This window comes from Camellia sinensis, chromosome 9 (genome assembly GCF_055761805.1).
Source record: "Camellia sinensis isolate YWXY chromosome 9, ASM5576180v1, whole genome shotgun sequence".
In the NCBI taxonomy this organism is placed as follows: Eukaryota; Viridiplantae; Streptophyta; class Magnoliopsida; order Ericales; family Theaceae; genus Camellia; species Camellia sinensis.
The window spans coordinates 31,736,471-31,751,094 of NC_138969.1; the positions used below are offsets into that span (position 1 = coordinate 31,736,471).

Below are 14,624 nucleotides of genomic sequence, written 5' to 3' on the forward strand. Positions count from 1 at the left end.
ATTAAATCCTTAAAAAATAATTTTATTCATAATTTTTTATTTTTAAAACTTTAATTTATTATAGCGTAAGATTTTGATGAATTCTTAATCTTTCGGACCCTTTTAGTTGGTGAGTAAAAATTTCACCTATATAAATGGCAAGCCATGGGTGATAACTTTCTTCAAGGTTCCCTCTAATCAACAGCATTACAAGCTTTTAGAGAATTACTTAATTAACCAGATAGAAATGAAATTGGTGAAAGAAGAAACTCAAAAAGGTGGACAAACCATGATTCTGGGAATTGGCACCGCAAATCCACCAACTGTTTCTATCGAACGGACTATCCAGATTACTATTTCCAAGTCACCAAAAGCCACCACATGTCTGACTTGAAAGCTAAGTTCGAGACCCTCCGCAAGTGTATATATATATCAACATTGTAGAAACAATGAAACCCCCAATTCTTTATTCAATGAATGTATTGCTAGCCACATTATTGTTTATATAGACACTGTATAATAACTGTCTATAATAATTGTCTAACAATCTAACAACTTGTCTAACAAACTTGTAACTAATCCTCTAACTAATATCTAACTCTAACCAATATCTAATATCTCTAACAGACAGATATAGAAATAGAGGCAGAGCTGGATCTGGAGCTCCAGTTGTGAGATGGGCTTGAGTTCTGATATGGCGGTGCCTTTGATGACTTAGACTGCAGCAACATGAGCTGTGACTTCAAGAGCTACAACTTCGGTTGTTGCTGCTGTATATTCTGATCAAGCCCTTGCAAGCTGATGGAGGGTTGAAACTCCATAAGCTTGACTTTGAGATAGAGAAACCAAGCCACGAATAAAGGTTTGGTGAATATATTAGCAATTTGATCAATGGTAGGGATGTACTGCAAAATGAGTTTCTTAGCAAGAACTTGATCACGGACGAAATGGAAATCAACCTTTGATATGCTTAGATCGAGAGTGAAACACAGGGTTGGAAGCTGAAGCAATAGTTGAGACATTATCACACCATAAAATAGGAAGGGTAGGAGGAATGATGGACAAATCAGTGAGGAACATGCTGACCCAAGACAGTTCTGCTACAGGATGAGCTAAGGGCCAATACTCAGCTTCGATGGAAGAACGAGAGACAGTAGGCTGTTTCTTGGCCGACCAAGAGATAAGATTGGAGCCTAAGAACACATAGTATCCTAAGGTAGATTTTCTATCAGAAAGATCTCCAGTCCAATTAGAGTCAAAGAAGGCATGAATATCAAAAGAACTGGGTGAGTAGGAGAGACCATGAGAGTGTGCCTTTGATGAACCGAAGTAATCGTTTTACAGCAGAAAAATGACTTAGGGTAGGGGCATGCATATGTTGACACAACTGATTGAAAATAAAAGAAATGTTAGGTTTTGTGATGGTCAAGTATTGCAAAGCCCCAACTATACTGCGATAAAGAGAAGGATTGCCAAACAAATCAATGGAAGAACTAGTAAGACTAGGCTAGACAGACATGGGGAAAGAACAAGGCTTGCATTCAGCTAATCCAGCTGTGGACTCGCCTTTTTCTGCGCCCCCTTTCGGAAGGTTTGAAAGAAATCTCTACAGTTCGGACTCCCGTGGTTCTAAATCTAATCTCACAAGTGCAATGTAAAATTGATAAATATCAAAGAGTCCAAATCCGGCAATTCATTTTAGAAATTTGATTTTGAATCAAAAATGCCAAAATCGGACTGTTTTGCCAGATACAGAGTCACCACTGTAGACACCCCATTTTTGACCGTCCTCAAGACTTGGACGTCACCGTTTGAACACTCGGTGATTATCCATGTTTGTGTTCGTTTGGAGTTCCCGGAGGTCTCGGCTCGCGCGCCATACCTCAGGATCCCCGAATTCGACCGTTTAGTGTCTGGTTTTGCACCAAACACTTGCATCTTGCCTTTGAGAGGCAGGGTGGGGCTTGTAGACCATCCCCACCCACCACCGGCAGTGGCTAGATGCCACCGGCTGGTTTTTGCTGCCACCGGCTGGTTTTTGCTGCCACCGGCAATATAGTTTGCCGGCCGGCACTCTTTGTTGCCGGTCAGCACTATTTGTTGCCGACCGGCACTCTTTTTGGCCAAGATGGCATTTTTGGCCGGCCGATTGCTGTTCATCTGCTTTTGCAGATATTTTTAGACAGTTGTATTGCTTTTGCTCCCCTCCATACACGTGTATGGAGGGATCTCCCTCTTGCAAAGCTTGTCTTGTAAGCTTTACAAGAGGCTTATAGAGAGAAGCTCTCTCTAAGGCAAAAAGGGAGAGGCTAGGTTAGAGACTTAGGATATTTTGAGAGTAAAACAGCCATTGTTGAGCTCTTGTTCTAGGGTTTGGGTGAGATACACATTCTATCTCTCTTTCCCTCTCATTTTGTTCACTAGGTGCTTTGTGTCTTACTATTGCACACAAACACCTAGTGTTTCACCTTCCTCTTGGAGTTGAGGTTCTAAAGAGTTTGTTTTGAAGTTTTGGTGTTGGATTCAAGCTCAAGGAGGCCATTGGAGCACCATTTGTGAAGGGGTCTTCAAGGGTGAGATTCTAGTCCCTTTTTCTCCCATTTTTGCATTGATTTTATACCTATCTTAGAGCTGTTTTTGTGATTATTGTATAAAATAAAAAAAGCTCTGTTTTTAGGCCCTCTTTATTGTTTATTAAGAGTGTTTTGTTGTTTGAGGGTTTTTGACCACCCTTAGGCCTCAAAAGGCCTCATTTTGAGCCATTTTGTGTTAGCTCCGGGATTTTGGTGTTGAGGCCTCTTCACCACTGAAATCTTGAGGGATTTCAGTGGTGAAGATGATGCTTTGAAGTCCCAAGAAGGAGAGGGCCACCCCCTCTCCTTGTTGTCCTTGAAAAGGGCATATTTTGACCTCTTAAGGAAGCCTATGCTTGAGTGTGTGTTGAGCATGTTTGGTTTGTTTTTCATGCTTATATATCCATAATATAACATGATTTCGAGTTGGTTTTGGAACTCCATGCATGCTTAGCATAGTTGCCATGTAATGCCTTGTTTATACCTTAACATGTCTTAGGTTGTTAGCCTTTGTTGGAGCATGTTTTAGGCTTAGTCTTGTGAAGATTATGTGCTTATTTTGCCATGTTCTAGATCTGTCCATAAGTATTTGGGTTGATTTTGGCATGCTTGATATAGCTCCTTTGTATTTAGGCTTGTTGGCCTTGAGCATGTGCATGTGTAGCATAGCATCTTTGCATTGTTTTGGTGATTTGGGATCATTCTATATGCCATTTCAGTCCCATTTCCATGCTTGTTTGATTACCTTGCATGCCTCTTTAATGTCTCATAAGCTTGTGTAGCAATGCTTCATGTTTTGGTGCCTTTGCATGCCTTTGTTTTTTGAGCCATCTAGATGCCATCTAAGTGGTCTTTTGGGCCTTATGTTATGTGCTAAAAACCTGTTTTAGGTTTCCTAATGCATGCCATGTTTGTTGTGATAAAACATGCTTCAAAGCTTCATGACTTGCCTCAAGTACTTAGACCATGCTTGCATGCATTTGCTTGTCTTGTTTGATATGATTTGGCATCATTTTATGACATGATTTCAATGCTTATGTTGCATACTAATTGCTCTTGTTTATCCCTTTCAAGTGTGCTTGAGGGTTGTTTAAATTGTGCCTAAGTGTAGGCCTTCCATCATGTGTATGTGCGCATGTGTTTTGGCTTCTTGTTTTGGTCATTATGGCCACTGTTTTAGGCCTTATTAGAGTTGCCTAATTCATGTATAAGTCCATCTTGCCATCCATTTGCATTGCCATATGTATGATTGTATGCTTGCATAAGTGCCTTGCCATGCCATGTTGCATCCTTAGCTTGTACGCCTAGGTTGCATTGCATCTTGCATGCACTCCTTGTCCCTCGACTTGGGTGATAGGGATTGGGAGTTTTGTTTGATTGGTTTGCATACATTTGAAATCAAAGTTGCATGCTTGGTTCTTTGGGCCATCACGCATGGAAATGCGTGATTGGTGGTCCGAGAATCGAGGCACATGCCCCTTTGAGTCATTACAATGATAAGGGATATGGTTGATGCATACATGCCTTGAATTGTGCTGCCATGCCTTGTTTTGCCCTCTGTTGCTGTGAGTTGCAGGTCCAGCAGACTTTCTTTGCCGACCGGCAGTGTAAGGTGCCGGCCGCAACCTTTTCTCTGCCGACAGATTCAATTTTGTGCCGATGGACATATACCAGTGCCGGTGGTGATTCCACTTAGCCGGTGGTACTCCCCAGTGCCTAGGGATGCAACCCTGAGGTTTTGACAGCCTCCAGAGGAGTGAAAGAAGGAAAACAGAGACAGCTTGCGCATGGCGGAGCGCTTCCCGAGGCGTTTTCCTGTTTTAATTAGTCTATTTAATTTGTTAATTAAATTAGGCAATTTGTAATATTAATTAGCTTGCGTAGTTAATTAATTTGTAATATTTATTCGGTCCCTCCGAGCGAGGGCAACTCTGTAATAAGTGTGTGTGGGTGGTGTGTATGTCTTCCAACCTCACTTCTTTCTTCCCTTTTACTTACCCGCTTTAATGGTTAGTATTAGGGCACGTTTAATTTAGCATACCTTATGCTATGCATGTGTGCATCCATGCATTTGTATTGCATGCATTAGGCTCGGTACATCACGCTAATTGTATCAATACTTCAATTCCCAAACTGAATATGTGATAATTGTGCATTTTCACATGACATGTTTAGGATAGCCGAGCCTATTCTAACAACACTTTGTATGCGATGCATTAGGCACTTAACATGGACTTGGATCATGCATGTTTGCTAACAAGTTCTTTGTTTTGGCACGGAGTACTATGTAAGTATTTCCGCTTTAGCATATCACATGAGTGTGAATATTGCCATGACAGCATGCTTAACATGTGGCTAGATGCTTATGTGTTAAACTGTTTTGAATGCCTGTGGGTGAAGGTTGGGTTGTTTGAGTTGGAAAAACTCGTTGAAATCCGTATTTTAGCCTACTTGCGAGTAGCAAATTCCAAAGCATTTTCAAACCGAACGGATATGCAATGTTTATTTCCAAATTAGGCAATCTAGTCTATACTTGTTTGCTGTGCGCATAACATAGTAATTCTAGGCTGATAATCAGAATAAGAACACGTAAAGTTTTCAAAAACGGATATCACGGTTAGTAGAGGCCGGTCTTCGGACTGGGCGAAAGGGGGTGCTCATAGCTGACCTTCCCCGATCGTACCCAAGCTCCCGAGCCGAGACAACTCCGGTGATGACGGACACGTGGCCTTCGGCACCGAGTCAGGGTTTCCTAAATTCTCCCATTTTAAAATATTTAGGTGGTGACTCTGTATCTGGCAAAGCAGTCCATGTTTGGCACTACTTTTTCAAAAATCTGTTTCTCAAAACGATTTGCCGGATTTGGACTCTTTGGTTCAGATTAAGAACCGTGACACAAATCGAGTCCGAACTGTAGCACGAGGCCCACGCGGGCGCTGTTACAGTTTCTGGCGACTCCGCTGGGGAGATTTAGAGAGCTTGACTCGAACTCGTGATATCTTGTTTTGATCTCATTTATGTGTTTCTTTGCATTGCATGTGCATTGGTGCGCCTAGGAACACAGTGTTTGCCATCTGCCATTCCTGAACGGTTTGCCGGAGGCTTGCCTTGTCAAGGCATGTCCATAAGGCTGACCGGCTATGGGCTCTGACAGTATGGGAACACAAACCCCGGTTTTACCGGGGCATCCTTTTGACCATCCGACCTAGTGCATATTCGGATCCATAGTGACCATTCCAAACTAGGACAGGTTGCTTACCCGTTTATAGGTTGTTTGAAACCGCTGTGTGCGTAGTGAAACCCTAGCTCCTGACAAAATAGGACAGGGAAACCCTACCCCAACATAGGGGTGTTTTGTTCTCTTTACTTGCTATGTGCTTTTAGAGTGTTGCTCTACAGGAACGCACATGTCAGTTTGCAAGTTTGAGTATCAAACCTGGGGACACCAGTATCAGTATCAGTTGTGAGAATCAGTTATCCGCGGGTATTGGTTCAGCTTTCGGGAACAGTGACTTCTGGGAACAGTGATCAGCAGTAGGGTACAGTTGTTTGGCTACACCCGTGATTGATCAGTTTGGGCTGAAATGCTGTCTATTTTTCTTTCAAGGTTCAGGAGAGTTGCAGAGTTGATACAGAACAGCCAGTGTCTCCCCTTTGCTGAGGCAGGATTTATGGCGGCACAAAGTTCAGAAGAAATTGTGGTTATGACGGCTGCATTGGAGCAGGGAACCGCTCCGCAGAGTGAGACCGGCATCAGTATGTCATACCCGCCCAGATCGCCCGTTGTGCACCCGGTTTGGGCTCCCCAGTTATACCAGGCTCGTGAGCCCACCACCTTCGAATTGATGGGGATGATAGGCGATCTCCAAAGGTCTGTGGCAGACCTTGCTTATGGAATGTCGGCTTCACCGCCAGCGGTGCCGTATGCTGGGAATTTTGTACCACAGGAGCCCCCGCTACTGGGGCGGATTGTGATAGAGCTCAGCCAGCCAGAGGTGGCTTCCGGCTACAGCTGCGACATGTCAGCAACAACTGGGTTTCGCTCTGAAGTAGCAACCCAAACCCTTGACCAGGCTGAGGCCGGAGGAAAAGATAAAATGAAGGCAGATGCCGACCCCATTGAGCAACTGCTGTGGGCAGTCGAGGCTCTGAAAGTCAGAGGGATGAACAAGCAACAAACGTCTGCAATAGTGACCAAAGCTGTGGATGATGCTTTCCCCACTCCGATCAAAGGCAGCTCAAGCCAGGCAGAAAACCGGGATGGGCCCCGTCATGCCCAGACAGTTCCTGTAATTCCCAACCCTGCACCGGGAAAGGTTTAAAAGGCCAAGGCAGCGCCAGCTGATCCTTTCACCAGCGCATCTGGCAAGAATCCTCAAACTGCAAAATACCTGCCCCGAGGGCGCAGGGTCTTTCACGACCTCCACATGCCTTTGTCTAGGGCATTGCTAATATTGGCGAAGAATGGGCATCTTAAGCCTTTGGAGCCCCGGCCACTCCCGAAGAATCTCCCCGCCACTCATGATGCTACCTTGTACTGCGCGTACCACCAACAGTCCGGTCACAGTACCAATGGATGTTCCCGCCTTCGTCATGAAGTGCAGGATTTGATTGATAACAAGGTTATCCTACCACCCACCTCAGGCAAGCCCGTCACCACTCAGTTGTTGGATTTCGAGGGCTCAGATACTGCGAGTATGTAAAGCGAACCGCCTGCGGGCAACATTTGGTGTGTTTTTGAAGCGTCTGGCACGCATTTTTGAGCATCGGTGAAACCGAGTTTTGTAAATCTTGACTTGGATATCGAGTCAGTCTTTCGTTTTGAGCCTGTCTCTTTGTCTTGAGTCAGTCTTTTGCTTAAGGGTCTGTCTTGTTGTATCGAGTCAGTCCCCGTTGTATATAATACCTGGTGATTCTGGGGTTGTTGTCCCGAACACCGTTTTGTTTTGTAATTATCTGTTTTTGTTTTGAGTCTATTTCTGCCGAGGGGCTAGTTGCACCAACAGAACCGATTGAAACAGCTGTTGCTATCTCAACTTCATGCTTACTTTCAGCATAAGTGCCGGAGAATTTGAATGGGCTGACAGTACATCTCCCCTACTCTCCTGTGTGCCAAACTCATTGCATTAACCTAAGATTTTCAAAAAACAAACCTTTTGAACACCGCGGTGATAAAAACGAAGAGGAAGGAATTCCTCGGGTTTTGTAAAATTTTGATCATTTTGAGAGAAAGAGAGGCGTGCTAAGCCTTTTTATGAATAAAGCCATGCTTGTCGGCGCGAGTACTGAGAAGGATCCTGGCTTGATCCAGATTGGTCCCACACTGTCTTCAGCACGAGCGATCTGTCGCTTTCTTAAAAACTTTCAAAAACAAAATGTTTTGCGCGGCCCTGCAAAGACCTGTGTAGAATCGCTCTTGAGATTGCGCAGCCTAGGATCGCTCTCAGCCTCAAGATTCAACCCGTTCAAACTTTGAACCCGTTCAGAATGTTCAGAAAGTTCAACGGACAAACGCCATGAAAGGCCCGTGTGGCCAGTTTTGAGGTAGCCTTCGATCAAGAAGCATCAAGGCCGAATCAGAAGGAGTAGATCTCGCCGGAAGAAGCTCGTAGAGTAACCCTGATGGATTCTCTGCAAATCAGTGCAACAGCCGTTCTCCTAGACACAGAGAGGCTTCAATTTAAAAAAAAAAAAAACCATTTGGCATGGACTTGCTACATTTTTACCCTTTGAGAGGCTCGCTGGGCCGAAAACCCGGAAGGGCGGCCCAGGCAAAAGTTAGAGCAAGAGAAAAATACAAAAAAAAGAGAAAAATACAAAAAAAGAGAAAAATACAAAAAGAAAGATGGAAAAAGAAAAAAAAAAAGAAAAAGCAAGAAAAAAAAAAGAAAAGAAAAAGAAACGAACAAAAGAAAATGAAAAGAAGCTCGCAAGGTCGAAAACCCGCATCGGGCGCCTTGGCAAAAGTGAGAGCCAAACAAAGTGAAGGTTAAAATACCCGAGTGGACCTTAACCGGAACTACGTAAGGCTTGATTCCCACGTTTGGGATACGTAGGCAACTTCATCATGAAGTCCAGCCCCCAACGCTTTCATAGCGTCTCAGTCCATGCAATGGTTTCGATTTCATCTCAAAATCCAGCCGCCAACACCCTCCAAAGGCGACTGTGTCCATATATTTGTTGTGACCGTCTTCGTCATCTCTGTGTCCAAGAGCTCGACCACCGCCGATGAAGACTGTTTACAGATTGCTGCGGCACCATCCCAAACAAGGGGCAACTTTCCGTTGCCACAAGCCACCGTGAGCCGCCATTCAAACTAGGGGCAACTTTCCGTTGCCTCCCACCCCCCTTCAAACCAGGGGCAATTTTCCATTGCCTCCGATCCGAGGTTGCGCATCCCGGAGGGTAAGTTCTATGCTTGTTAAGCATCAGCTGTTTGAAAAATAGTTTTTGAAAATTTTTACTGAAGTTGACCATTTTCTCGAAAACTATTCCATTTTCCAAAATCGGACCATTGTCTTGGACCCAAAAGGAAAACTTTCAGTGCTTGCTGCCTGACTTGCATGCTTTTCAAATCAAAAATCGAACAAGTACGTTAATCCGACTCTCATTTTGATCAAAACTGTTTTAGTGAAAAGCAAAAACGAAAAATGGTTAAAATGATGAACTAGGGGCACAGTCGAGCCAGGCGTTCTGTCTTTCCCCCGTCATCGACGTACTTGCCAGAAGGGCGCTCTACCCGCCAGAAGAAATAGCTGTGAGCTAACAATGTTGAGCATGAATCCACACCTTTCTTTTTTATCCATCAACCACCCCGGGGAGGGATGAAAAATGAGAGAATGAAGAATAGAGAGGTGTGAGTTGAGAGAAAAGCGAGAAAAAGGGTTTTGAGAGAAAAATCCGAGCTTGAGAGTCGAGTGATGTGAGGATCACAAATCAGAAAGGGTGGGAAACAATACCCAGATTGAACTGGCTCCTCGTGGTCCGAGGTCCCCCATCTTCGCTAAAGCGTCTGTGTGTCGTGTCCTTTTGATTTGGCGGTCTCATCTTTTGTTTTAAGTCTTTCCCGAGCGTGTCTCGCCGTGTTTAGGTCGTGTACCTGTATTTGAGTCCTCCCCGCTGTGTTCAGTTGTAGGCTCGATATCCCGGTTTGAAAAACCCTCATTCGATTTCAAAAATCATTTACACTCGGAATGCTGTGCCATTCTCTACATTTGAACGTGTTTCGACTCCAACCGGTTCCATCTTTGAGCTCCGTCTTGTCAGATTGGGCTGTTTGTTCGGGGTGTGCTATGTGCAGAATAAACCGAATGCTGTGTTATGGGCTGTATGCAGATTAATCCCCAACAGAGTAAGGGCTGTGTGTCCAGAATCAGGCAGTGGGTTGCTTGGGTTATTTTGCTGTTGGCTGTTTAAGTTATCTGATTATTACAAGTGCAAGTGTTCAATTTTCAAATAACCAATCAATTTCGTTTACATTGAGGTGTAACACGATGAGATGCGATGCAATGCATGAAATGTGTAAATGTAAACACTTTTTTTTCAGATAAAAAGTCCGTTTCATTTCATTATCTTTTCAAATGTACAAGTTTTGGAAACAAAATCTGCCTGCGGCAGTACAAGGTAATCTATCTACCAACCAAAAAGAAAAGTACAAAAAAGAAAGAAAAGATAGCAAAAATCTGCATCTATGTCAAGCGCTCCAAGGGCTGTCAGTCCGTCCTGGTCCTCTTCCTGGACGAGGGTCCAGGAGCATCATCAGCGTCGTCATCAGAGCCCGAGCTAGAACTGTCTCCGGTCTCCTCCTCCGATGACCCTGCCTCCGCCTCTGACTCCTCCTCGTCGTCATCGTCCGGGACTGGAGCTCGCGAGCTACTCCCGACGTGAGTACGCCCTCCCCTGGTACGGGGAAATATCCTGCCCTCCTCATCTCTCCTCTGAGCAGGGACAGAAGGTCTAGCTGGAGCACCTCCTGCCATGGGAATCTGGAAAGGAGGCTGAAAAGTGCACGAAAAGGGAAATGCATCAGTATACCGTGAGCAGTTTAGCAATGCAGAATGCAATGTGTGAGTACAGTGTATGAATGCCGTGAGCAGTTTAGCAATGCAGAATGCAATGTGTGAGTACAGTGTATGAATGTCGTGAGCAGTATAATAGTGCAGAATGCAGTGTATGAGTACAGTGAGTGAATGCTGTGAGCAGTTTATCATTGCAGGGTACGGTGCAGAATGCAGTGTATACAGTGTGTCAGATACTGTGAGATCAGCGTATCAGGTGTTGTGCCGTGCATCAGATTATGCAAATCAGTATATGAATGGTTTGAGGCCAATGTCAGAAGGACATACCGGTATGCTGTAGACGGCTAGGAGGTCAAAAGTCCGCTGAAGCATCCCCATCATCGAGGCATTCATCGCCAACGACTGACGGGTGTACTCAGAAGAGGCCTGCAAAAGTATCAGATGCATCAATATTCTGTGGAATATCAAGTAAACTGAGATGAATGACTGTACAAAAATGCAGTAATACGTACCGGAGGTAAGTCGGGGACATCAATGAACTCGTGACCAGCCGGTGGAGGGGCGAAGGGGATCTGATAGGTCGACCCACCCTGCCCCTGGAAAGTCAGTACAGCAGGCAGGGCAGGCCAGCCAGCTCCTCGTCCTCCCTGCGCTCCGCCCCTACCACGGACCCGGGCCCTCCTCGAGGATCCAACCCCTGCTCCCGCTCTGGCCCCAACCGCCGATGCCGCAGGCCTGGCCCCCTCTGCTCGACGGCCACTCAGAGGCCGCATCAGGTACGTCCGCACGTACTCCTGATAGTCGCCGGTGCCTCGGAAGCCGGCCTCCTCCCAGCCGATGGAGTAATCATCCAGCTGCTCAGTGGTCAGCCCCTCGGTCTCCCTCATCTCTGCAGGAGGGTGAGCCGGGACTATCTGCTCAGGTAACCCGCGGGTCTGGCGTAGAAAATGCTCCCCCAGGTACCAAGCCCGACAGACCGGGCCCTCTAGCAAGATCCGGAAACGCGAGGTCTCCTCAGCACCACGGAACCGACCCCGCATCGCCGACGGCAAGGAGGCCCATGGCCGCCATGTGATCTGAAAGTGACAGATAGTTTGTTATCTACTGTTATTGAAATATGCAGTGGGAAAGCGAAGCTAAATGAACTGAAAGTAAAGCATACCTCGGCCGGGGTGATGGTGTCAAAATATCGGCGGAAGAAGCCGAATGTCTCCCGTGGTCGCCGGGTGCATCTCCCGTCGAAGCGACTCGAAAACGGGACAGCCGGAGGAGGCTCCGCGACTGGCACGGGGGCAAGCCTAGGAAAGTAGGCGTAAACCCACAACTGCAAAACAGATGTCAGTATGACCATCGGATAAAGCAGGATATACAGAATGAAGCAGAAATGGCAGAGCCGTGTGTTGTGTAGTGTATTGTGTGCAGTGTATTGTGTGCAGTGTACAGTGTGAGCAGTGTACAGTCAGTGTAAAGCAGAATGTATGTATGTGCCGTGTGTACAGTATACAGCAAGTGTAAAACAGACTACAGTGTGTGCAGTGTACTGAGTACAGAAAGTACGAGACAGGAATGAAAAAGTGGAGAAGAAATGTACCTCCCAAGCTCGCCAGTAACCTCCAAGCAGCTGGCCGCTGCCACGAGAAGCCGAGCTCATATACCCGTAAAGGGTGGCCAGAGCAGCGCCGCCCCAGTCATAGTGCAGAATATCCCGGACGTCCACCAGTGCGCTGAGAAGGCAGAGAGGCACGGTGTTCGCCCGGTCGGCGAAGATGGTAGTCCCGAACAAGAACATGAGGAAGCCGCGAGCATACCTCTCCTCGTCCTCTGGGGTCATCTGTACCTCCTCCAAAACGGGCTGAACCCTGAACTGTGTCTCGAACCAGGAGTACCGCACGAAGCCTGGACGAGCTAGTGGTGGGGCCTCCCCCAGTAAATGGACCTGAGCGGCGGTCCACTCATCCATGTCGGTGTCGAAGGGGATCGGATCACCCCCTACCCCGATGCCTGTGAGCATCGAGAAGTCATAAGGGGTCATCGTCATGTCCCCTGTAGCAGAGAAGTGGAAAGAATAGGTGGTGTCCCACCATCTCTCTGCCAGAGCGGCAAGGAGAGGTCTGCATGTGGACAACCTAGAAAGCCCTCGGTAGAAGGTGCCGAAGCCCGCCCGGTCCACGATGCGTTGGACCGCATCAGGGAGCTCATCATACCACTCCCGTGCACCAGTATTCCCATACCCGCGAATGGTATGGGAACCCTCCTGCAAACAGAAAATGACAATTGCAAGACAACATTCAAAATGCAGTTTTGAAAGGACAGATATGGCATGTATGCAAGTTTGTCAGATTCAGGCAAATACCGGGTGCCGGTGTGCTTACAGTAAAATACGTGTGCTGTGTCAGCGTGTTTGGGTGTTTCAGAACAGATGTAGCATATGTGCAAATCTAACAGATTCAGACAAATACTGGGTACCAGTGTGTGTGCAGTAGAATACAGTGAGTACAGTGTGTTTGAGTGATTCAGGGCTAGTGCAGTGTGTGTGCATGTGTCAGTCTCAAGCAGATATCAGTTGTATGTATGTTTACAGTCAACTACGGTCTACGGCATATCAGATTTCAGCAGTTAGAGAATACAACTAACTATGGCAGTTTTGTATCCTACATTGCAGAAAGTAAAGCAGAAGATGAAAAGTTACCTCGGAAGTGCTGAAAGACAGATGGGAGGTAGGCTCGCGTAGTAGTAGCTCAGGCGCCGCGTACCTCTCAAAGCTCCGGAACTGACGCAGGCCGTTTGGGGGCAGAACGTGGATCGCCGGCCGGTAGGTCGCCGGGTCGAACGGGCGCTCGCTCAGTGGTAAGAGCTCGACCCCGGGATCCATCTCGTGGTCCGGGGGAGTCCCGCCACGTGGAATGTCGTCCGCCATGAAGAGAGTGGTGTGAAAATGGCCCGGAAAAGGAAAACCGAGTCGGAATACGAAGAGTCAACCGGAAAGTCAACTCCCGAGAAGGTCGGAAATGGCCGGGAAGGCCGGAATGTGAAAGGGCACGGAAATGAAGAGGAAAGTGAGGGGAACAAACCCCGAAAAGGCGAGAACGCCAAACGAGGCACCGAAACGAGAATGTGATCGGTCGAAAATGTCCGAAACGCGAAGAGAAACGTGAATCCGACGACGAAACGGGCGTAGAACGCGAAGAAACGGAGAAACGAGGAAAGGAAAAAGCTCTATAGAGAGAGAGCAAGGGATTTCGGCGTGGAGGAAATGAGGAAATAGGGCTTGAAGCCCTATTTTATAACACCCAAGGTGAAAAGTCAAAACTGCCCCGCATCAGCAACTGTTTGCCGGTCGGCAATGTTTTGTGCCGGCCGGCACTTTTTTGTGCCGATGGAATTGTTTTTGTGCCGATGGCCAGCCGGTGGCCTCATCTTTCGGCCGGTGGGGTTCCCACGGCCTTGTTTAGGCCATATGAGAAGTTCGTGGTCTTCATAGCTCAAGAAAGTGCAAGAAAGTGCATCTCCGACATTCAACCGGCCTCCGTTTTGACTTCGGGCCGTGTCTCCAGTGCGTGGCACTCGAATTCATGCAAGGTGTATCCTTTTTGTATCCTTTTTTTAAATTCAAAAGTTGCCCCATGTGTGTTGCACGAGTTCATCACACTACTTCGGTGCACTACATTGCGCTGTCATGCGCCACACATTTGCATTGTTATGCACGTGTTACATGCGTTGCAACACGCACCCCTTTGCATTATCGTGCACATTTCTCATGCATCATCATTGCATTTCTATTCCATGCATTGTCATGCATTCTGGAATACGGGCGTTGTTGCGCATTTAAGCCCATTTACATTCCGTGTGGCATGCATGTCGCACTTAGCATTGCACTGTTTTGTGCATTTCAAACCTCGCGCTGTCCTGCGCATCGCACTGTTTTGTGCATTTCAAACCTTGCGCTGTTCTGCGCATCGCACTGTTTTGTGCATTTCAAACCTTGCGCTGTTCTGCGCATCGCACTGTTTTGTGCATTTCAAAATTGCTCGCGCTGTTTTGTGCATCGCACTGT

General features: G+C 46.6%; 1 pseudogene; it reads left to right on the forward strand.

Moving 5' to 3' along the window:
- Positions 1-226: 226 nt before the first annotated feature.
- Positions 227-14,624, forward strand: part of LOC114298481 (orcinol synthase pseudogene) — a 48,258-nt pseudogene continuing 33,860 nt past the window's right edge.